This window comes from Crinia signifera, chromosome 8, assembly GCF_055691185.1.
Source record: "Crinia signifera chromosome 8, ASM5569118v1, whole genome shotgun sequence".
Lineage (NCBI taxonomy): Eukaryota > Metazoa > Chordata > Amphibia > Anura > Myobatrachidae > Crinia > Crinia signifera.
Window position 1 is genome coordinate 39001917 of NC_139224.1, and position 25444 is coordinate 39027360.

The 25444-nt window shown below is 47.6% G+C and overlaps 1 protein-coding gene across 1 annotated transcript in view; it reads right to left on the reverse strand.

Annotated features, from left to right (window-relative positions):
* The window catches only part of SUSD3 (sushi domain containing 3), a 134279-nt gene extending 109117 nt beyond the window's left edge, over window positions 1-25162 (reverse strand). Inside the window, exon 1 of the mRNA XM_083156182.1 lies at window positions 25118-25162. The gene's annotated coding sequence lies outside the window, so the exon portion shown is untranslated. The remainder of the gene's footprint in view (window positions 1-25117) is intronic.
* Window positions 25163-25444: the final 282 nt, after the last annotated feature.

Consider the following 25444-nt stretch of genomic DNA (forward strand, 5'->3'; position numbering starts at 1 on the left):
AAAGCCTGGAAGAATGTACACATAGCCCTTAGACAATCCTCAGCCCGGTCTAAGATTTTCTTTGATAGGCACAGGAGACCGTGTCTCTTTAAAGTGGGTCAGAGAGTATGGTTATCCACACGTCATATTAGACTTCGACAGCAATGTTCCAAGTTGGGTCCCAGGTTTATCGGTCCATTTCCGATTATCGGACAAATTAACCCGGTGGCATTCAGACTTCAGCTTCCCAGGTCTCTGCGCATCAATAATGTCTTTCATTGTTCCCTGCTCAAACCTGTCATCGGAACCCTTCCATCCAGCTCTACACGTACTCAAAGACCTGTCTTGGTTCGAGGGCATAAGGAGTATGTGGTGGAACATATCTTGGATTCCAAGGTAGTCAGGGGTCAGCTCAAGTTTCTTGTCCACTGGAAGGGGTTTGGAGATGAGGAAAGATCTTGGGTCCCAGAAAAGTTTTTGCATGCGCCCCGACTAAGAGCGGAGTTCTTTAGAAAATTTCCCTGGAAACCGGGTTCTAAGGGTTCGGTGACCCCTCCTCAAGGGGGGGGTACTGTTACACTTCTGTCCCGGACCAGCCGGGACAGACAGTGTAGACGAGTGCCGGGGGAGACGTTAGCGGCGTCGCACAGCAACGCCCCTGGCTTCCGTCCCCACGGCATCGTCAGCAGGCATCGGGGCGTTGCCGGGCAACGTCCCCGAGCGTCTCCGTCGGTGTGCCGGCGCGCTGAGGTCATGCGCCCGGCAGTGCGGCGCACGTCAGCGTCAGCGGGGATTTTGAATAAAGAGCCGGCGTCTGCCCAGGACAGACGCCGGTTATAGCTTTTGCACCTCAGGGTCTCAAGTGTTCCTGGTTCCCGCTTACTCACTGCTCCTGGTTCCTGTGTCCAGTCGTCCTGTGTCCTGTCGTTCATTCCCAGCCGTGTCCTCCGTTCTGCCTCTTGTCCTCCTGGTGTCCGTGCGTTGTCCTAGCTGTCCGTACCCTGGTTCCCGCTGCCGTTGTCTCCTCGGAGCACAGATAAGTGGGGTTTATCCCCAGACTGCCCCTTACTTGTATCTTGATTCTTATGAAACACCTCTGTGTATTGTTACACCTGTTTGGTATAGGTTTGTGTTACATCTCTACGTATTGTTACGTTTACCCAGTTTGCTATAGAGTAAGGGTGACCTCGCCTTCTTGGGTTAGTTAGTCATCCCCTTGTTCATCTTTGACATTGGTGGCAGCGTTGTCAACTCTCAAGACCTGGTGGCATCGGGGGCGGAGCCTGACTAACGGGCTCTGTCGAACGCGGCTATTATAGGCGAAGCCTAGCACTAGCACGCAGCCATCAATCCCATTCGATGACAACGGAGTTAGGGTTGGCGAGGACTCCCGGATATCATAACACTGCTTTGTAAATTCCCCTCCGGAACACGACTTTGCATACGGCTGAAACAGCCGTATGCAGTCGTATTCATTTGTATTAAGAATACAAATACGATTTTTTGTATTCGTATTCTTAGTAAATTCCCCCCTCTGGGTCTCATAGAACTCATAGAGTGGATATCCTGAATGGAATAGCTGCCTAGAGAGTAAATATAAAATGGATGATGGCCCAGTAACGTGGCACAACATAACCTCATAATTCGATAATAATAACTCTTAAAGCATGAGAAGTAATCTGATAACATTTAACAGCAAGGAGTACACTTTATAAATAACACAGCAGTCACAGGATGAAGATGACAAATGTGACCTAGCCCTTCCAAGCCAATTAGGAAGTATCTCTGGAACCGAGTGCAAATTTAGCAAGCCATATTCAGAGAGGTCTAGGCTGAACAGTGCCCTTATATTAGATATGCAGGCAGAAATGTACACTTTGTATGCATTGTATTGTATATCAGCTGTATATTACATTTCTGCCTGCATATCAAATATAAGGGCACTGCACAGCCTAGACCTATCTGAATGTGGCTTGCTAAATTTGCAGCTGAAGCGGACACAGGAGCTGCCGAGAGTTGTCCCACCCGATTGGAAATGAAGGTCAGTAACATTATTGTTCAGTAAATAAAACCAGTGGTTCCCAAACTGTGCGCCTAGGCTCCCTGGGGTGCCTCGGAGTACTTGCAGGGGTGCCTCAGGTTGGTGGTCCAGAATCAATTCAAGTTATTTATGGCTAATGAAATAGGCAAAATTAGTGCTTGTGGCTTCCAATTAAGAATATGTGGGTAAACAGAAGTGAATAATGGGTGAAACTTAATAGGATGAGAGATTCAGAAAGTGAGAGATTTGGTAAGAAATCTCCAGTTTTTTTAAGCGGCAATCATTTACACTGCAAAACCAGTTTGATTTTGCAGTGTAAATGATTGCCGCTTTAAAAAAACTGGAGATTTCTTACCAAATCTCTCTTTCTGAATCTCTCATCTTATTAAATTTCACCCCATGTTTCTCACCACATAAGTGGACCTAAGGAAAACATTTAAAACACAACTTTTTAAATATTTTTCTTGAAATCAGTAACCAACTTTTGGCCTAGGGGTGCAGTGAAAAATATTCTGATAGTTTAGGGTGCCGTGATTCAAAAAGTTTGGGAACCACTGTCTTAGACCAATGTCTCATCTGTAGCAGTTGTCCTTTGTAGTGGGAGGGATTATAGTAGTGGTGGTTGACCAGTGTCCCTGTATTACTGGCTGGCACCTCCCATGCTGTTAGTCAGTTACAGATCTGCAGCTCTGTTTTTCAGTTGTATAGTAATATGATACATTAACCACTTGAGTGGTATGCCCGGAGATTTTCCGGGCTCAGCTGCGCTGCTGCAGCTGGCTGTCCCGGAAAATCTCCAGGCATATCACTATTATACAATAGGTGCGCGCTAGTGGTGTCCAGGTGTGCACCACTGGCGCAGCACCTCTACAGCACACCCCCGTCACCAACTCCAGTCCCCCCAGTACCTTTGCCCGCCAGCCAGCCCGTCACTCATTTTACAGTGACGTCGGCGGCAGGCTCAGATATGGTCGGCCAACCTTGGAGGGACTCGGGAGGGCTCAGGCATCCGAGTCCTCCCGAGCCGCGAACATCCCCCAGCCTGCCACCGACGTCACTGCTGAATGTGACAGGCGGCATAGGCTGGGGTGAGAGCAGCAGCAGGGAAGCTCTGGCGTACTAAGGGCGGAGTGGAGGCGAGGGAGGGGGGGCAGCTTCCAGCTTTCTGTGGTGGGTTTTGCTGGGGCAGGACAAACCTGCCCTGGTAGGTTTGTCCTGCCCCAGCAAAACCCACCACTCAAGGGGTTAATCATGTTACTGCTGGAAGTCTTATTGTACACCAGCAATATCTGATCTTTACATGTTACATATGGCGATTTGTTATATCTACAATATATGAAATACTGTTTTAGATGGACCCAGCCGGAACATCAGAGAGCCATGGCCAGGACGCCGCAGACCATCCCATGGGAGTCGATCAGCAAGAAGATCTGCACCATCATGAGGAAGAGGAAGATCTGGACGTAGAGGAAGAAATGAGCCCAGTGCCAGTGACCATCAGGCAGCTGCAGTGACAGTAGAACTCTTCCTGCTGGAAAGACTCATGCGGTGTCTCCCCACCTACAGCAGGCGCACCATTGTGGGAGGAGAGGAACCAGAGTACTGCACATCTGCATCTCTGACATTGAGGTAGGTACAGAAATGGCCGTGTCACACTGTCACCACACCTTCCATGTTCCCTGTCTTACAGAATAGCTGCACGTCAACAACAGCTGCCCTCTGTGCCGCACGAGACTCTTCAACCTGGTCAGTTTCTCCCACCTTAACTGACGGCTCCCCAGCAAATCGGAAGAACCAAACATAAGATCCGTGGTCTAAAACGGTAAGAAAGTTCCTGTTTTTAAAGTTCAAACTTTTTTACACTTTTACAGTTATGTATTTTTCAAATTATTAATAATACTTGTCACTGATCCCTCCAGTTCCAACAATCATTGTTACATGTTTTCAGTGTTTTTTTGTCTTTAAACATCCCAACATCTTATGTGTTATTCTAGCATGTAAATCATTTCACATTTCTTAACTTAATATAACTAAACCTGAAATAACAACTCAGAGACATAGGTATGGCAGAAATTGTTAACTGATTTATTTATCGAACTTTTTTATCTAAATTGATTTATTTAAATTAATTAATTAACTAATGGTGGCCAAGAAAGAACGGCTAATTAACTAAAACTCCACCCCAAAACTACAAACGTAACCGGCCTAACTCAAGCAAACGGTATCCACTCCACCCTACTGCATTGACTACCCACCCGGCCGAGTGGGGTAGCTGTCCCCGAGTGAGTGATCAAGCGAAGGCCTAAGTCAATGAGAGGTGAGTGCACCCAAACAAGCCATATACGTAACATCAACACATAAATGTATATTAAATTGATTAAACCTGACGTTCTTTCACTCCTATAAGCTAACGCGATGAAACCCACCACCCTCTAATAATTGCAAAAGGAGGAGGGAGGGAGGGAGGGAGGGGAAATTCTGCAGGAAGGAGAGGAAGCCTCCTCCCCTTCCTGCTATTGATAACCCAGCTAACCCTGGCAGACCCATTAACCTTATTGGATCCCCCGAGTCACATGCTTCCCAAGGGTGACACACAGACAGGGATGTTTAACTCACTCCATGCCTATTGCTGACATTACGTTATTCTTACTTTATTTTCTGTTTTGAAACTGGAGGGAATTGACGTGAACAAGCTGGGGATTAGGGCTACTGGTGACACCCCCCCCCCCCAAAAAAAAAACGACATTGAGCAGCCACCTCATGGGTGTGTTGGAGGAGCTGCTAAGCTGCTAAATATTTCTAAAGTGTTGACAATTAAATACAAAATATTGATAAATTAATAATTTGAACATTTAAACTCAGTTATCGCCGGGTACTTCAGCTATTAATTAGTAAACCTGACCCTATTCATCGCCAATATGTCTCCAAGTAATTATTTTACATACTCTTATTATTGTTTTACATGTGTATAAATGTGGGCTAACAATTAGCTGAAGTAGTGTAACATAATGATTTTATCATGATTTATAGAGCTCCAAAATATTACATGATATTGTGGGTCAGTGTCACAGGTCTTGTGATACATCTTGGAATTGATCTATAACCATACTTGCCTACTTTTGATCAGGGAGATTATAGTTGGTAATAGAATTTTGCACAGCATCCCATTGAGGGGGCGTGTCATGCTCCTCCCAAAGGGCGTGTCTAGTTCCATATATGGAGAGATTGTGAAAAGAGATTGTGAACGTGGCACCTAGAAGCGTGGGTGTGCACTGCTACATCTGAGAGGAATCTTTTAAAATGATTTATATGCAAATGTAGATGAGCCCCAGAGCAGTTAGTAAGAGATACTATACTTGGCAAAGTGCTGGGAAATGGTGCTGATGATTCAGTATAAATGTATCTCTCTCACATTCCTTTTTTCCCCCCAAAATGTAACAGGGTAATGTGGGAGATTGCTAGACTAATGAGGGAGATAGGGAGATTGCTGCTATTTCAGGGAGTCTCCTACAGAATGCAGGAGGGTAGGCAACTATGCTTAACTATGCTTTATTAATGTATATCAACTCACCATTTGCCATAGCCAGGACATTGTTGCTTAAGTTCTGTGTCACAGCAGTGAGCTATAGCTAGTACTAGCACACTCCAGCAGTTCATTTTCCAGTAGGCATGTAAGGCACATGCCTAGGGGCAGCACTTGTTTGGGGGTGGCACACGTGGATGCTTGTGTTGGTACTGTCAGTCCAAATTGTACCAGTGACTGCTAGATATCAAATGCGGGATTATGACCATTCAGTGAACATAATGAAATTAGGTGAAGGAAGCGGCCATTACTGTTGTGCCTAGGGGAGTGCTCACCCCTAATTCCTCCCCTGGCAGACTCCATGGACAGTTATCAGATCACATCACGTTATCAGACATTTCTGACCATCCATACAGAATTCAGAGCACATGGTCAGATCTATATATTCAAATAAGGAAATATCCACATCAAAGGATTATTTTATCATTCCTATCTGAGGAACTCACTACATATTCATAATCAGGACAATGAACTAGACCTAAAGCATCAGAAGAAAGATCTGCCTGTCAGCGAATGAAAGGACAGAGTATTGTGTCAACTAATCAATATTTTATGGTGATAGTTCACATCTTCAGATAGGTAAATGTGTACTCTGCTGATTGCCTCTATTATTAGAGTTCAGTGATGTTTAAGAGGGAATTTATGGCCTGCGTAACTATTTCTGCCAATTTCTGAATATACTGGAATCTGCTTTATACTAGGTGTGACATATTTAGGGGCTCATTTATCAACGAACGGTAAAATGGAGGGGGTGTGACCATCGGGTGGGGCCTCAGCGAGGGGGCGTGGCCATGCCCCAGTCGGCCAGACCTCAAAAAACTTTGGAGGTTTGGACACATTTTTTTACTTTAGCTGCATCTCGCCCAATGAAATTTATCACTAAGAGATAAATGGCATACCTCCCAACTTTCTCAGTACAGGATGTGGGACGTTGCTTCTGCGCGCCGGAGGCGCCCCGAAATTTTCGGGGGCGTGGCCTAATTTGGGGGCATGGCCTATACTCGCGGCTCCCCCGCAAGGCCACGCCCCCATTTTGCCGCTATGGGGGCATGACCCAGAGGCTCTGTGAGCCTCTAGCCATGCCCCCAGCCCCCTGGTTGCAGGAATAGACGCTGTGCGCATGCGCACAGCGTTTATTCCCCGCTGTTTAGCAGCTGACGGGGGGACTCCCAACAGCCCCCCCACACTGCGGGACACTGCCGCCCGCGGGTGGGACATCGGGACAGGCCCTGACAATCGGGACTGTCCCGATAAAATCAGGACTGTTGGGAGGTATGAAATGGGTCTTTGTCAGTTTTTCTGAAGAAAAGTAAAAAACCATTGGGAGTGTGTGCGCAGTTCTGTGGGTGAGCAGAGTACTGTACACGGAATACATACACAACCGGTGGACGGGATTCCATTGCCCAGAAGACCGACCATGGCATCCAGCAAATCAGAATCCAGGCAAGGGCTGGGTAAGTATACTTATGTAAGTATACATCCATACCTGCAGCCTAACATTAACACTACTCCTCCTTGCCAGCCTAATTACAGTATAACCCTACCTCCCCCTTAATGCCTACCCCCTTTTTAGTGCATAACCATAACCTTCCCTCCAGCCCTAACCCTCAGCCCCCTTGGTGCCTAACCCCCCCCCCCCCCACACACACACACACACACACACCACCAAGCAGGGGGTGGTATGAAGGCAGGGGGTGGTATGCAGGCAGGGGGTGGTATGAAGCAGGGGTGGATTGTTGACTAAATGCGGCCCGGGAGAAATCACACAGCAGCCCGGGGGGGGGGGGGGTTGCTATCCGGTTGCCGCCGGGGGTGTATGTGTGTGTGCTATCGGGTTGCAGCGGGGGGGGGGGGGATCGGGGTGCTATCGGGTTGCAGCCGGGGGGGGGGGGGGGGTGTTCACTTACCAGTGAACTGCTGCTTCTCTCCACTTGCAGTAGCTCTGGCTGTGGCAGGGAGGACAGCACGGCTCCAGCTCCGTGGCTGCCTTCTTTATCCCTGGCAGCCGGCCAGCGGAGACAGCGGCGGCCCGGTCAGGGGGGGAAAGCGGCCAAATCCGGGCCAGCCCACCAGGAAATTGCCTGGTGGCCCAATCCGCCCCTGGTATGATGGCAGGGGGTGGTATGCAGGAAGGGGGTGGTATGCAGGCAGTGGTTTGTATGCAGGCAGAGGCTGGTATGCAGGCAGGAGGTGATATGCAGGCAGGGGGTGGTATGCAGGCAGGAGGTGATATGCAGGCAGGGGGTGGTATGCAGGTAGGGGGTGGTATGCAGGTAGGGGGTGGTATGCAGGCAGGAGGTGATATGCAGGCAGGGGGTGGTATGCAGGCAGGAGGTGATATGCAGGCAGGGGGTGGTATGCAGGTAGGGGGTGGTATAAAGGCACTGGGTGGTACTGTATGTATGCAGGGGGTGGTATGCAGGTAGGGGGTGGTATAAAGGCACTGGGTGGTACTGTATGTATGCAGGGGGTGGTATGTAGGCAGGGGGAGGTATGTAGGCAGGGGGTGGTATGCAGGCTGGAGGTGGTATGCAGGCAGGAGGTGAAATGCAGGCAGGGGCTGGTATGCAGGCAGGGGTGGTATACAGACAGGAGGTGGTATGCAGGCAGTGGGTGGTATGCAGATGCAGGCAGGGGGTGGTATGCAGGCAGTGGGTGGTATGCAGGCAGTGGGTGGTATGTATGCAGGGGGTGGTATGCAGGCAGGGGGTGGTATGTAGGCAGTAAGTTGTATGCAGGCATTAAGTGGTATGCAGGCAGGAGGTGAAATGCAGGCAGGAGGTGAAATGCAGGCTGGAGGTGGTATGCAGGCAGGAGGTGAAATGCAGGCAGGGGTGGTATACAGACAGGAGGTGGTATGCAGGCAGTGGGTGGTATGCAGGCAGGGGGTGGTATGCAGGCAGTGGGTGGTATGCAGGCAGTGGGTGATATGTATGCAGAGGGTGGTATGCAGGCAGGGGGTGGTATGTAGGCAGTAAGTTTTATGCAGACAGGAGGTGGTATGCAGGCAGTAAGTGGTATGCAGGCAGGAGGTGGTACGCAGACAGGGGGTGATATGCAGGCAGGGGGTGACATGCAGGCAGGAGGTGGTATGCAGGCAGGGGCTGGTATGCAGGCAGGAGGTGATATGCAGACAGGAGGTGGTATGCAGGCAGGGGGTGATATGCAGGCAGGAGGTGATATGCAGACAGGAGGTGGTATGCTGGCAGGAGGTGGTATGCAGGCAGGGGTGGTATGCAGGCAGGGGGTGGTATGCAGACAGGAGATGGTATGCAGGCAGGGGGTGATATGCAGACAGGAGGTGATATGCAGACAGGAGGTGGTATGCAGTCAGGGGGTGATATGCAGACAGGAGGAGGTATGCAGGCAGGGGGTGGTATGCAGGCAGGGGGTGGTATGCAGGCAGGGGCTGTTATGCACTCCTTCTGCATTTGCATTGTTAAGGATCACATATACTTAGCTACGGGAAGCAACTGAGCATATATAATCCTTCTTGATTTAGGCCCTTTGTTATTTTTCTGTCACTCTAGTGATGGCTCCAAGTAGTGTGTCGCTCTCCACTTTATCACATTTTAAGGCTTAGCACATCTGGCTCTAAGTGAGCAGATACTTGCATAAAACAAGTTATGTGCCCCTTAGCAACTGGTGAATTTGTATTGGCTATATGTTACATTTACATTTTACTAAACTACATTTAGTATTTGGATGAATTCAAAGGATGAGCAGGCAGCATGCGGCCTGCTCATCCTTACCTTCAATACCCATACCTTCAAACTTTTTTAATTTCCTTGAAAGGACCTGCCGCACCTGAGGGGGTGGAGTCACAGGTGGGTGTCCTGCAGGCATCTATTCAGTGATCACAAAGTGATGATCACCGACTCCCCTGACTCCCCCCCCCAACTACAGGAAACTGTGACCCTTGGGTGGGATAGTGTCCAATTAGCGGGAACGCCGCTCTTTAATTGGGACAGTTGGAAGATGTTCTGTACCCTTGTGTCATTATATTAGTGAGGACTGGACTGCATGTGACAGGGACATTACCATTAAAGGTTGTTTTTTTACTAAGGTAAAATCTGATTGGTTTCCCATAACAACCTCCCATCTTCACATAGAACTCCCATTTTAGTAAATAAATTGCTAAGCAAATGGGACATTTGTATTTGTAAAGCGGGAATGATTTACAAGGCAAAACCAGGCTGGCCTTCTAAATGATTGCCTCTACAAATACGGCCAGTTTTGGCCAAATTCATCCACCCAATTACGTTTGTGCTAGAGAGAGGGGAAGAACTAGGGAAGTGATTTCAGGCCTTTCGGTCTCCTGTGATAATGTAACTGATGCAAACACTTCGATTGGAAACAAAGTTCACACAAGCACCTAGTTCTATTTCTGTATAAATGTCCCCAGGCACTTCCTGTAACAGCCAAACAGGAACTTTTGAGAAGACAATTGAAACTGAAGTTCTCATCCTGACTTAAATTGCAAATTTCACAGTTCTTACCAGAACTTTAAGTAGTATTATCAACTGTATGTAATATCTGTTTGTATAATGAGAATAAACTATACCTTTTTAAATACCTATAATTTCTTAGAGTTTTTAAACAAGCTGATGGAACCATCGGATTGGTGCGGGACTGACGAGCAACTCACACTGTGAAAGAGGGCACCTACTGAGGTTATTGACATTTTTCGCAACAGAGAGTTTTCCCGGAACAGATTTTATTTTAGGCTTTGTCTGTCTTGCCACTGATAATTTTTTTAAATAAGACAAAAAAGGGGCCTCGTGCTCGACAACCCTTGTAGTGTAGGAGGGGCTATGAAAAAGGTTCCTGCATTCTGTTCTGCACTCTTCAGATGGTCCTTCACAGGATCAGCCACAGCCCGATGGCACCATCTCCCTTCTACATCTAAGGTGTGAGCATTTGTCTACCTTGCTCCACACTACACCTGGTATGCGGCAGCCTAGTAAAGCTCTTTTGCAGTCCCAGGACTTCTGCCACAATGAGGCTTATTTGTTCATCCACCTGAGACCAGGGATCCTCCACAGTCTCAGGGCTTAAATCTTCTCCAGTCGCAACCTTCACCTCAAATGGGGTGACAAAGGTAAGCTCTTTTGCTGTGGTTGTGGGTGGCATTCCCATGACTTCCACCCTCTTTATGCAGCTGAAATTCCAATATTCAATTCAATGTCTTCCTCTTCTCCTTCCACTGAAGAACTAACTTCTGCCACCTCCTGGTGGACTATAGTCCCTGGTGTGAAGAGGTGGAGCACTGGCGCACTGGCTCATCACCTACATCTGTTCCCAGGTATGCTGTAAAACATACTTGACTTACCAGTGAATCCCTGTTTGAATTGGAGCCCCCTTATTGGCTCAGCAGTAATAGCATCAGATTCAGGGCTGCTGAATCAGATCGGACCGTACCTGCTGCTGGCCCATTACAGATGCAGGTAAGGAGACCTAATTTTTAAATGCCAGTGCTTATTTGAGGACAAGAATATACATGCATCGTGAGGCTGTCCTTGTGTGATGCACTTCTTCATTTAGAGCATTCTGCTAACTGTTCTGATTCTTGCATGGCAGTCCTATATTGGCTAAAAATGCTTACTATGAACTGATTCACACCATTCTGCTCAGGAAGAGGGGACTGCATCCCTCTAATGTTTGTAAGGTTGTGACCCAACTGCTGTTCCCGAGTATCCTCCACTGAGGGGCAACACCAAAATGATGACTTCTCAGTGGCAGGATCTGGGTGCTGCACTGTGACATTATGTGCAGCCCAGCATCTCCATGATGCATGTGATGAGAACCAGGGATGTGGAGAGAGGACTCGACCCTTCCCACAAGGCCAAGTGTCCTTTTTGGGTGGGTGTGATGTGCCTTCCAGCCCACCGGGTGTCACAGACCCCAGTGACGCCACTGATAGGTCATACACCTAGCCCTTAAAAATTCCAAAAGTCTAGAATTCTGGGGAGATCTTGAGTGAGCTGACCCTTTTGGCACCTGCCTACAGCCCCAGCCACATGGCTGGTTCAGGAATTTGATGGTGCATTTTGTTTTGATTCATGAACCATGCCACCAGACCACCATGGCAATTGATAGTATAAGCAACCCAAGTTTACCCTCCAAAGATACAAAAAGCTAAAATCCTGTGACTCTCTGCTAACCAGGAACACCCACAAAAGGGTTATTCTGGTTCAGTCGCTCGGAAGCAAAATCGCATCCTTGCGAGTCAACCAGAACTCGCCTTACAAATGGTGGTACGCCGGCCCACCATTCGCAGGGTTCATACATTCGCAGGGCATGCAAATGGATGTTTTACACAAACATGTCAGGGCGCCGACCATCAAAAGATGTGGAAGGTGTGCGCAGAGGCGTAGCTAGGGTGGAGCCGGCGGAGCAAAAGCTCCGGGCGCAGACATGTCAACTGGCGCCGGAGCTCTGCCACCGGCTCCCCTGCCCTGCTTGCCCGCTCCCCGGTGTGCTGTAATGAGTGCTCGGCAGCCCTAGCAGTGGCTGAGGGGGGGGCCGGCGCCATTGGGGCACCTCAGTATCACGGCGATCAGCCAGAGGCAGGCGTCCGTTTTGCTCTGCTGCAGCAGGAAGTCAATAACATAACAGTAACCTCAGTGTGAGGAGTGAGGACGCTCAGTGACCCAGCCCATGACCCACCCATGGGGCAGGTCACTGAACCTCCTCACACAGACAGCCAGAGCTCCCCCTTCCACCCTGCCCACTGCCCGCCCCACCCCTTCCATCCACTGTGGCCACGTCTCCTCCTTCTGCACTGCTGGAGAGAGCCGTCCCGGCCCTGACAAAGTCCAAAGCTAGCCGCCCAGCTGCTCACTGCTCAGCCCCCCAGCTCTGCTTCCCTGGGCACTCTGCACCCCGCTTTGCTGCCCCTGACATCTGTCAGTCTGCAGGGCCAGCGTCCATAGCTCCGGCCCCTCTCGGCTTTTTGCTGCGATTAGTGGGTAGGCGGCGAGGTGGTGGAGCAAATATGACACTGCTTGTCATGCAATTGTGTCATATTGGCCCCACACCCTCACCACGACCCGCGAATCGCCAGATTATGCCATGGAGGGTTTAAAGAGGAAAAGTGCTGCTGGCCAGACTTGGCAGCAAAGACTGCTGTTGTGGCATCCTCCCTCAGCCTCCCTCAAGATGTCAGTGTAAGTGCACTATATGTATATGTGATGTGTATGTATGTGTTCTATACATGTGTACTGTATATGCAATGGTGTAATTATGGTGCTGCAGACCCATCCGCCAGCTTGGAGGAGCCAGCACCGGCGGGGTCTGCGGCGGGCGCACTGTAAATTAAGAGGAGATTAGCTGCTGCAGGGATTGGCAGGCATCACATGCAGGGCCATTTTTACAGGGGTATCGTCCCACTAATATTGCCGCCGGATGACTGGTCCTCATCCACTGGCTGCCCGCCCCGTATATGCTGCTGCTGCGACTGAATGAAGCAGAGATGCTGACTCTGATTAAGCCACGCTGCGGTGCCGGAGTAAAGCTGCGTAATCTGAAGCTGATAAGCGCGGTGGGGTGCTTTCCGTTTAAAAAAAAAGAGGAGCCAGCCCAGGATAAGCAGGAAGGGAGGGGAGAGGGGACTGCTGCTGCTAGTGGCCTGAGCCATCCTCTGCTGCTCACATTGTAGCAAGGTGCCCATGCTCACAGCTGGCTGCTTGCAGCACCTGGGGGATAGCGGTGACTGGTGGCTGCTACTGCTGTCTGGTGTTCCAGTAACTTCTCTAGGCTATAATTGTGTGTGCTGGACATCATGTGTGGCCTTATGTGTAATTGGCATTACGGCATGTGGCTTTATGTGTAATGGGTTTTACAAAGATCGCTAAAATGTGCAATGGGTGTGTGTTGTATAATGTTAGGCCGCGCCCCCTTTCCTCCGCGCAAGGGTCCCACCTACTACAAATCCGGAGGGGGGGCGCGAAACATGCCCTTGCTCCGGGCACCGTGGAACCTAGCTACACCACTGGGTGTGCGCATATGTAAGGTTGCTCTGAGGAACCTTACATATGGTGCACGTTCAGGAAGTGGGCGGGCAGCTGACGTCCGGCAATGTCATGTCCTTCACGGCCCCATTAGCATGCAACGCTGAGTGTTCCCATATGCTAATGGGCCAGCCGGCCCCCCCCCCCCCCTGCCCTTTGCCCGCAAGGATGGGTGTGTGCACCCTGCAAGCAGTCTGTTCGCCGTGGGCACACACACCCAGCGGATGCACATGCGCAGAAATGCGCCTGCACATGTGCAGTCAAAAACATTGTCCCTGTGTGAACGCATAAGCCCTTTTGAACGGACCTGAAAAAGGTCCTCAGTGTATAGTCTCCGCCACTTTGTAACACATTCAAATAGGTTATTCTGTATTTTTTCCCAGCTTTAGGCATTTGCCTAGGGTGCCGGCCACTGGAGTGCGGAAGTTCAGAGCAGCCAGGTGAGAGGGAGCCGTCCAGAGAGGAGAGAGAGCCAGGAGAGAGGGAGCCGCCCATTGCACCGCCCAGCCGGAGTGCTGCCCTCTGCCGTCCATCATCATCTGCCGGGCGGTGGCGCGGGAAGCGCTTCTGGGTTTGAAATCATTCACCGCACGCTGATTGGCTGAGATTTAGCCAATCAGCGTGCGGCCAGTGGTTTCAAAATCAGAAGCGCTTCCCGCGCCGCCACCCGGCGGATGATGATGGACGGAAGTGGGCACTCCGGCTGGGCGGTACAATGGGTGGATCCCTCCTGGCCCGACGACGACACCCGACGCGGCTCTGTAAGTTGCTGGGGAGGTACCACCCCTCACACCGTGCGGACCCCAAGCCCCCCCCACCCCCCGTGTAGTGGGTGGGTACCGGGACGCCAACATCCCCCCTCTCCTGGGGCGCTCCGCTGCCTTGCACCGGCCCTGGTTATATGACTACTGAAAGTTTTGTTTGTGCAATACGCGGTTTTCCCACATTCACCAAGGGATGCTCTGATCTACCACAGTCCTCACACCAGAGAATGCTAAATTCCGCATTAGTCCTTGTGCTTCTCCTAAACATGACCACAATGCAGCAGAAATAAACAGATAACAAAAGAAAAGCTACGTGTAGAGCAGAACTGGGTTGCATCACTATTGTACAGAAGTCCACAGTACAGTATATGTATAAATAACTGTTACTACTTTGCTAATACCGGAGCGCTTTGTCTTGCTTATTTAATTTAACTCTGATATCACTTTGCAATAACTACAAACTCAATTGGTTTGTCCAATACTTTTCCAACTTAGTTACATATTTAAGGAGACATTGGGTCTGATAGTGTAGAGCAGGCATGTCCAAATTATGGCCCTCCAGCTGTTGTGGAACTACAAGTCTCATCATGCCTTGCCACAGTTTTGTTATTAGGGAATGCTAAACTATAGCAAGGCATGCTGGGATGTGTAGTTTCACAACAGCTGGAGGACCACAATTTGGACATGCCTGCTGTAGAGACTGTGTACACATAAATAAACCAAATATCAGGTAGCGCTAAAGATCTATATTCATTGTAATAATCAAAGCACATTTTAAAATGACAGGTACATTAAAAATAATAATTATTTCATCAAACGGTAATGGACTGAAACAACGAGTAATCAGTCACAGTTATTATCACCTAAATGGTTTCTGTTCAGCACAGATAATATGTCAAATTACATAAATACTCCGCTTAGTTGGTAGATGAAGAAATAAATGAAGTCTATATTAGAACTTGCTTTGTAAATCTTCAGAAAGCGCTATGCTCTCCTTAGTAATGGAATAGTATCTCACCTCACATAACGACGCCTCTGGTGCTTAGATGTAGGTATTGCAGTCCGGACTGGTCTGTGATGGCTGTATAATACTGGAAAGGCAGTGTCAGTTTGTCGAAAACACTGTTGCGTATAGATTAGCGGCAACTCATAGCAGGCATATCGCTTGGCAGTGCAGAAAGCATATAGAACATACTTACCTAATTTTGGAAACTAGTTTCAGGGAGATTATTGTTGGCAGTAGAATTTTGCACAGCTCCCCGTTAACGATGTGTCTCATGCTCCACCCAAGGGGCGTGGTCAGTTCCATACATGGGCATATATGTGCTTAAATGCTTGTTGCGAGATATTTCTAGATGACATTAGTAACTATATACTTTGAGAAATGTAGCAAGTATTGATATATATATATATATATATATATATATATATATATATATATATATATATATATATTGAAAACAAGGAATATGGGTTCAGCGACTAAATATGACCTGCACAGTAGTCAAAATTGTCAACAAGATATATATTTATTATAACAGTGTGCACATTTGCACAACACAGGAATCGGGGTATTTAATACAACAAATAAAAAGGTACAATTTGATTATTTTTTCCCAATTAACCCTTTTTTATACTTACCAAGTCCCCGGGCATCCGTGGCAGGCCTTCAGCATCCTCTTCAGCGGTCCCAGGAGTGCATTGCGCGAGTGTGCGTGCACGCCGGGTACTTCACCGGCACGCCTGGGAACTCGCGCAATGCACGTTTGGGACCGCTGGAGATGCTGGAGACGGTGCTGAAGGCCTGCCGTGGACGCCGAGGGACAACGTGGGAGCCCAAGGAACCATCGGGGCACCACCAGGGGAGAGGTAAGTATGCCTAAAAAAATTTATTCCAAAAACCGGAAAAATCCCTTATCCGTAATGCTCGTGTTCTTAAGCATTTCGGATAAGGGATACTCAACCTGTATATAGAAAATGTAAAAAATGTACAATTTTTTTGTTTTTTTTTAAAACAGAAAAATATTTCTAAGACTTTAAAAAGTATATAGGAGAATAACTTATCTAATGGGGATGAAGTCAAATCGACGAAACACGTTGGGTACTGCCTGCTGTACATTTTTTACATTTTCTATATACCTTTTTATTGTTTGTATTAAATACACCGGTTCCTGTGTTGTGCAAATGTGCACACTGTTATAATAAATATACATCTTATTGACAATTTTGAGTACTGTGCAGGTCATATTTAGCCGCTGAACCCGTATTCCTTGTTTTCAATTTTTCTAAAAACGACATTCACCCCGGTGTTAATATTTAGGGGATAGCTGATGCCCTAGACAAATAAGGGAAATACCTGCACATTATTATTATTACTATTATTACTACTGCACCTTGTAACCTAATAGGGTCTATTAGCTGTTCTAGGACACAAGTGGCGCCTTTACACTTCATTTCTTTGGACATGATATATATACTGTATATATATATATATATATATATATATATATATATATATATATATATATATATATATATATATATATATATATATATATATGAGCTTTAGCCCAGGAAAAAAAAAACATGTTCATTTTAGCTATGATGTGCAAGCAGTTGCCAGGTTCCCATGAAAACCAGTTGTTAGTGTAGGACTTGCAGTGAAATGGGCAGGGGCGAATTTAGGGGTCAGGCCGCCCCTAGGCACAACATTTTTGTGCCCCCCTATTTTAATGTAATCATATATGTATATACATATATATTTCATTAAAATTTAACTGTAGCCCACTTTAATATTTTTTTTAAGCACTCTGGACTGCTTACGGTACGGAGGCCCCGGAGGGAGGGAGGCACTTATTAGTACAGTGATTAGCGCAGTGTCTCTGTCAGTCTCTCTCCGGCTCACACACTGTGACCGACTGAGCGCAGGGAGGATCTGCGCGCCGCTCAGCTGCTGGATACACTGCAGTCAATAGACTGTGTGTCTGTTGAGTAGCCAATGGGCGGGAGCCGGCAGAAGTGAGCCTGAGCTATTTCCGGACGCGCAGAGGGACCGTCGGACCCAGCCACTAATCGGTGATGTAATGTGCATGGCAGAGTGGGTGGGCAGTGGCGGGTGACGAGTGGCGCTGCCGCTGACATATGATAATTCATGTCTGCGGCGGCGGCGTCACTCGCCGCTGCCCACCCGCTCTGCCATGCTGCTATTTAACAGAATGTCAGCCTGCCTGCCGCCCTTAATTGGTGCCGCCCCGAGGCCGGTGCCTCACGGGCCTAGGCACAAATCCGGCCATGGAAATGGGGTCCCTTGGCGATGGGCTGCAAGCTTAAATGCATTGATCAACTCATGAACTAAAACCCCATTATTTATTTGATTGATTATTTGAATGTTAAGGTGAGTTAGTTTGTTGTAGTGAGTGCTGGGCCCCCTGTGTTTGTATTTACTAGAGTGTGTGGTCACAGGCCACCGCACCCCACCCTGGGAAGTGGGTGCTGTTTGCACCCCATTCGTAGGAATGGCGAGTGTGTTGGTACTTCTGTATATATATATATATACCACATGATCATTGTTTCATTGATGTTGATTTGTTATTGTGCAAGGGTATGGGTCATAGGGCCGACACTATGAAGGTCGACATACAATAGTTCGAACACTAAAGGTCGACAGGGCTTATGTCAGCACATGAAATAGTTCAACATGGCTAAGGTCATCAGGGTTGGAAGGTCAACACAAGCATTAGGTCGACAATGGGAAGATTGACAGTCAAAAAAGTTGACATGAGTTTTTGACATTTTTTTGTCCTGACATGGACACGGTATCAGTGTACAGTACCACGTCCCCTCACATTGCTCACTGCCCGTACTATTATATTCTCCCTCCATGCCCCAGTGCAGTGGTTCTCAGCCTCAGTCCTCAAGGACCTCCAACAGTTCCTGTTCTCCAGGTCCCCTCACAGAATCACACGTGCAGTAATTAGCCCCACCTGTGGATCTTGTATAATGTATCAGTGAATAATGTGTACACCTGTGCACCTGCCGGGTGACCTGGAAAACCTGAATTGTTGGGGGTACTTGAGGACCGAGGTTGAGAACCACTGCATTAGTGGATGGTAGGGTATGAAAAACCATCTGTTTGATTTGGGTGGGGTGTGCTGAAACTGAAAGCTAATTTGCAGTGTAAAAATAATGCAGCCAGTATTTAACCTGCACAGAAACAAAATAACTCACCCAAATCTAACTCTCTCTATACATGTTACATCTGCCCCACCTGCAGTGCACATGGTTTTGCCCATTTTCCGAACAAATTTGTACTCAGCTCAGATCTCAATAAGGCCCAAAGTGCAGCTAGCGAAATGATTTGCTTGCCTGTATCTTCTACTGAGGAACCTCGGTCGCACCTCTATGATCTGTGTTTCTCTACAGTAGTACATCTTTCACACCGAGCCCCAGACCCAGTATATTGTCAGGGTAACTGATCTTCTCTTTACTAAAATAATGTGAAAAAGGTTTTTTCACACCCTTTTCACATTATTTTAGTTTCCCCTGAATGCATTGAAGGGCTTTCGGAGCAATTTTTGTGAAAACCTACAGTATCTGCCTGTCTGTCTCAGCCCCCACTTGCTGTTGGATGAAGACAGCCAGACGTGGCTGATGCATAGAACGAGGTGCCAGATGGCAGGTGAGAGTAAAGCTGTGGCTTCTCTGCTATGTACAGCCATACGCAGCTTTGTGCGCTTGATGACCACGAGGTGATCCATGCAGAACAGCTCCATATAAACTACCCACATAGCACATTTTAAAGCTACACCTCAGTGTCATAAATTAGGGGATGTATTACCCCACATATGTGGAGAACTGATTTCTAAAAAGAATGATCGTCATAAGCTGTTCGGTGGGGCGGCATGTGGCACTAGGGTACGGTATATTCAGCCAAGAGAACAAGTCTGATTAAGGCTCATGGTTTCTCCTAAATTTGTATCTTTGGATTTGTTAAGCGTTAGTAAATTAATTAAATAGAATACTTTCTAACCAATAACATGCTCGATATGACAAGGTATTCAGTGGAGGAAACTTGAGCGGGACTGGGAAGGCTTCATATCCTGTTATTGTACTGGAGATAAAGACCCCCTTTGTGCAGCACATTCTCAGGGAAGTGTTTTCTCTCCAGGCTGAGATACCTGGTTCATTCTTGTCTCGCTCAGGTAAGGTCAGGAGTTCTCATCTTACAGAGTCCGAGAGATGCATGTTCCTCTTCCTCTGAGGTTCCAAAGGAGTTCTTTATCCCCTAATCCTCACAGCTGGCAAATGCACAACAGGCTGAACAAATTTATCACATCGGGTAACACATCTCACTGGCTCTGCTCTCTCCACAACAGTAATAACCTGCTTCATAAACCAGCACAAAGTAACAATAAATTCTGTGCCAATGAGGGCTACATTCTTTGTACATGCGCTGGTTGCTGCTGTGTTAATATAGCAGAGGAGTAAGGGCCTTATTCTAGTTCACTCTTTCTGACAAAATCCTTTTTAGATGGCTAAAACCATATGCACTGCAGGTGGGGCAGATGTTACTTGTGCAGAGAGAATTAGATTTGGGTGGGGTTTTACTTCAATGTGAGATCTATATCAGGGTTGCCGACCCTCCCGGAATTCCCGGGAGTCTCCCGAAAATCGTGTCCCCCTCCCGGTCCCCCGGAAGGGTGGGCAACCCTCCCGGAATCTGGGGGACTCCCCTGAGCCCCCCGAATCGCGGCATGTAAATGCCGCAATCCGCGGGTCTCAGAGGAGGGGGCGGAGCTAAAATGGCACAATCGCGTCATTTTAGCCCCGCCCCCTCCATGGATATCAGTAATTTCTACTATTTCCCGTCATGGGGGCGGGGCTTAATGACGTCACCGTCAAGCCCCGCCCCCCGATCGGGTAAAGAAAGTCTCCTCTCCGGGCTTCTCCCGGAGAGGAGCATTAAAAAGTCGGCAACCCTGATCTATATTGCAGTGTAAAAATAAAGCAGTCAGTATTTTCCCTGCACAGAAACAAAATAACTCACCCAAATCTAATTCTCTCTGCACAAGTTACATCTGCCCCACCTGCAGTGCACATGGTTTTGTCCATCTAAGAAGGATTTTGTCAGAAAGAGTAAACTAGAATAAGGGCCTTAGTTACAGTCAAAAGTTCTATGAGTGTAAGGGGTCAATGTATTAATAATTGCAATATTAGATGTCATATTGTCATTTAATATTGCAGCAAATAGTAATATTTTCTTCAGTGTGCAATGAAATATAGCAGCAGTGACATTGGGCTTGAACACAGCATCTCTTGACTGGTAATAATTAGATTTTCTATCTTTTGGGCCGATTCAGACCCGCTCCGTTCTAACGGGCCGAATTCAGCCCCTTCCCTGACGTTTGGAGTTTGTGCATGTGCATTTATGCTCATATGCAAACCCCGTGAGGGCCGTCCACTCACGTGGAGGTGGGCGGGGGCAGACAGAGGGCTGGAGCATTCCCTCGATACAGGTGCGGCGTTGCCGGTGGGAATACAGGTGGGCGGTGTCACATGACAGCGCCCGCCCCATATTCGGCGATCAGCAGCGGAAATAAAAGTCTGTTCAGACTGACTGTTATTACCCAAGAAATTTCTCTCCCCTTTGGCTGTATGCGAAGGGATGTGTTGAAATGCGCATCCCCTCACATGCTAGTGAGGGGATTTGGCGGCGGGCGTTCGGCGGGGCAGCGAGTACCTGTTCGCTAGGTTGCATATATAGTGGTCTGAATCAGGCCCTTTGTTATTTGGGTATGCACAACCAGGGCTGCCAAGAGAAATCCTGGGCCCCGGTACAACAGCGTCACGGGGCCCCCCTGGAGTGGCGAGCAACAGAAAAGAGGTGTGGCCATTAAAGGATATAGGGGTGTGTACCACACCATATACCCTTTATGCAACACAATAGTAGACCCCTTATACTTGCCCCTTACACATTATGCTACACAAAATTCAAATCGATTACTTCCTGCCCCGTTCGTATGCAGCAGTGTGGATAAAAGCGCCGGGTGGTGGATATGGGTTGCGCCCATGGGAGTAAGGGGTCGTGGCCATGGATGGGCAGATAGCGGCAGGGTCCCTACGGAGGATGGGAACTAGGTAATAGTTCCCATCCTCCGCAAGGACCCCACTGCTGTCTGCCCATCCGTCACAGGGACCCTCTGCCCCCCTGCGCTGCCCAGACCCCTATGCCATACAGCAGGGGTGGCCAGCCCACGGCTCCTCTCCCCAAGATCTGTGACTGGCACGATCATCCCCATTTGAAGCGCCGCCTCTGGAGTATAAGGATCCCAAGCTCACACACGCAGCAGGGAAAGCGGCAACAGTTCTTTCAACCTGCTGGCAAGAAGCAGCAGATGCCACTACTTGCAGTATCGCCGAGCTGAGCTGCTGGTATCTGCTGTGTCCCCCAAAGCTACAGATCCGGCGCCAAGAGCAGCTGCATTGTGATGGCCAGCGGTATGTGCACCTGGAGGGAGAGGGGGGATTGTGTCCATTAAACCTCTTTAATCTCATGTGATCCTGGGCAGTATGGTCCCACCCAGATCGCATTCCATATGATCCGTCATAAATGGGCCCCATGTAGCCTGTTCCCTTCACACACATTGGAGGTCATTCTGATTGACCACAAAGCTGCAAAATTTGCAGCTTTGCGGGTCATCTAAATACCTCAGATTTCACGCATGCGAACGGATGTTTTACATCATCATCGATTTGCAGCTTGTGTGCAGGGCAGTGCGGTCGCCGACCATCAAATGATTTATCAAGCGCTCGCAGATCTAAGTCAGTCTCTGCTGTCTTAGATCTGTGGCGCTCCTGTACGAGAAGAGGTGGGCAGCTGACATCCGGTGACATCAGCTGCCCTCCCCCGGCACCCACGTCATGGGAGTTCCCATGGGCGCAAACCATATCCACCACCCCACGCTTCCGTCCACACTGCTGCATGCGATCGGGGCGGCAAATAATCGGTTTGCTCGCTCACACAAAGTGGCTGCACATGCACAACATCGCTCCCCTGTGCGACCGTGCGGGGGAGTGAACCAACCTGAATGAGGGCCATAGCCTGTTACACACACACATAGCCTGTTCCTTCACACATACAGTACATAGCCTGTTACACACACACACACATATACATACATAGCCTGTTACACACACACACACATAGCCTGTTACACACACACACACACACACACACACATATAAACATACATACATACATAGCCTGTTACACACACACACACACACACACACACACATAGGGCGGGATGTACTAATGCTTGCCGCCGCGGAAGTTGTCTTTTATTTCCGCGTTCCTGCGTTCTCGAATGCACTAAAGTAGCGGTGGTTTTGTTCTGCTCTTCAGTAGCCCGTCGGGGAGTATTGCGGGACACCCGCGACGAGACTTCCTCCTCATAGACGGCTGAGTAGAATTGTCACGGCTCACATGCACTAACAGCTGCACTGTTTGCTAAAAGCGATTAAAGCAGTGGGCATTAACGCCACAATAAGCTGGCGAATTTCCTCATTATTTTCTTGTATTATTTGTCTACAGCATATTTATTTGTATATAATATATATATATATATATATATATATATATATATATATATATATATAATATTGCCAGCACTGGTACTTGGTGGATGGATAGGAGTATGTAAGGATGTAAATAAGTATTCTTTCATATTGGGTTATACAGAACCCTTTGACATTTTGCAAATCCCTTAAGGTACCGTGACCATCAACAAGTGCGCACTGCGCATGACGGCAAGGAAATAAACCTGCGCATGCGCAGTACAAAAAAAAACACACCATGACGGACGCACTGTCCGCAACTCCAGCAGGGAAGTCTGAAGTTTAGAGCCTGAGGCGGACGAAGATGCACCAGGCAAACATAACGCAGCGTACAACAAACGTTAGGTAGGCGAAAAAATAATAATAAATTGCGAAATTTAGTACATCCCGCCCTACGCCTGTTACACACACATATATACATACACAGCCTGTTACACACACACACACACACACACACACATACAAAGCCTGTTACACACACACACACACACACACACACACAGCCTGTTACACACACATATATCCATACATACACAGCCTGTTACATACATACACACACACACACACGCTTTTTGTCTGTTCCCCCTGTCCATAGCCATGCATTGCGGATGGCATTACCTTATGGAACAGGAACTTGGAGCAGGAGCAGGACAGCCATCGCTGACCTGGCTTAGGCAAATTCGGGGGCGTGGCCTAATCGCGGACCCGTGGCCACGCCCCCTTTTTTTAAAAACCCGATTTTTTTTTTTGTGTGTGTGTGTGGTAAAATGTACCCGCCCCCCCTGCCTCTCGGCGGCCCTGTGCACAACATAAAAGTCATGCACGACGGCGAGTCGGCTCGTTGGAGAAAGTACATCATAGAAAGTAATGTCAATCCATTAATGTCCCTGAAAAGATCAAGTCAATGAAGTCATTTCATATTCCTTATTTTAACTTCAATCTACCGTATTCAATCCAACCCGAATTGTGATACGGTATGTCAGTTCCTCTGACTTCTGTTTCTGTTGGTACTATAAAAACAGTGGTGAGAGCTGCTCAATCAAACTAGTAATGCCCCCCAGGTGCTGCAAGGGAGGGGGATTAACCCCCAGCACACCAAAGGGCATTAGTAATAAGATTTGAAAAACCAACATAATAGAGGTTGGTACTATCATAGGTGTTAGGACAGATGGAGAAAGGGGGGGGCGACTTGTCCACCCTAAAATATTTAGGAACGCCAGTCCAAGTGCTGGGTCCTCGCCCTTCCAACCAGGCTGTGGCACCCATAGGTACAATCCTATCTTATGAACATTATACCAGCATGATCACACAGAAGAGGTATTAGTAAAAAAAAAAATTATAATAATAATTTCCATATCATGCACTTACCATAGGCTTTTATATTGCGGCACTTACCGTAGGCTTTTATATTATGGCACTTACCATAGACTTTTATATTATGGCACTTACCATAGGCTTTTATATTACGGCACTTACCGTAGGCTTTTATATTATGGCACTTACCATAGGCTTTTATATTATGGCACTTACCAATGACTTTTAAATTATGGCACTTACCATAGGCTTTTATATTATGGCACTTACCATAGGCTTTTATATTATGGCACTTACCATATACTTTTATATTATGGCACTTACCATAGGCTTTTATATTATGGCACTTACCGTAGGCTTTTATATTATGGCACTTACCATAGGCTTTTATATCATGGCACTTACCATAGGCTTTTATGTTATGGCACTTACCATAGACTTTTATATTACGGCACTTACCATAGACTTTTATATTATGGCACTTACCATAGACTTTTATATTACGGCTCTTACCATAGGCTTTTATATTACGGCACTTACCATAGACTTTTATATTATGGCACTTACCATAGGCTTTTATACCATGGCACTTACCATAGGCTTTTATATTATGGCACTTACCATAGACTTTTATATTATGGCACTTACCATAGACTTATATTATGGCACTTACCATAGACTTTTATATTACGGCTCTTACTGTAGGCTTTTATATTACGGAACTTACCATAGGCTTTTATATTATGGCACTTACTGTAGGCTTTTATATTACGGCACTTACCATAGACTTTTATATTATGGCACTTACCATAGGCTTTTATGATTCCGGTGTTGTTATGTCTCTTTGCACAGGACATAGTGATATCTTCTTCATAAATCTATTATTGCATTTGACAATATCTTAAAAGTACAAAAAGAGGAAAATACTTTAATGAACAATCATTTGATACATTGCCACTATAATATGTAAAGGAGCAGGTGCAATAAGGGCATAAATTACACCTTAGATGTCACACACAGAGCGGGGTCTCAAACATAGCTCCTGATTCAGACCTGTTCACGTTTACATGCAGCCTAGCAAATAGGCAAACGCTGCCAGGCCGAACCCCCGAGCCGCGCAATACCCTCAAGCACA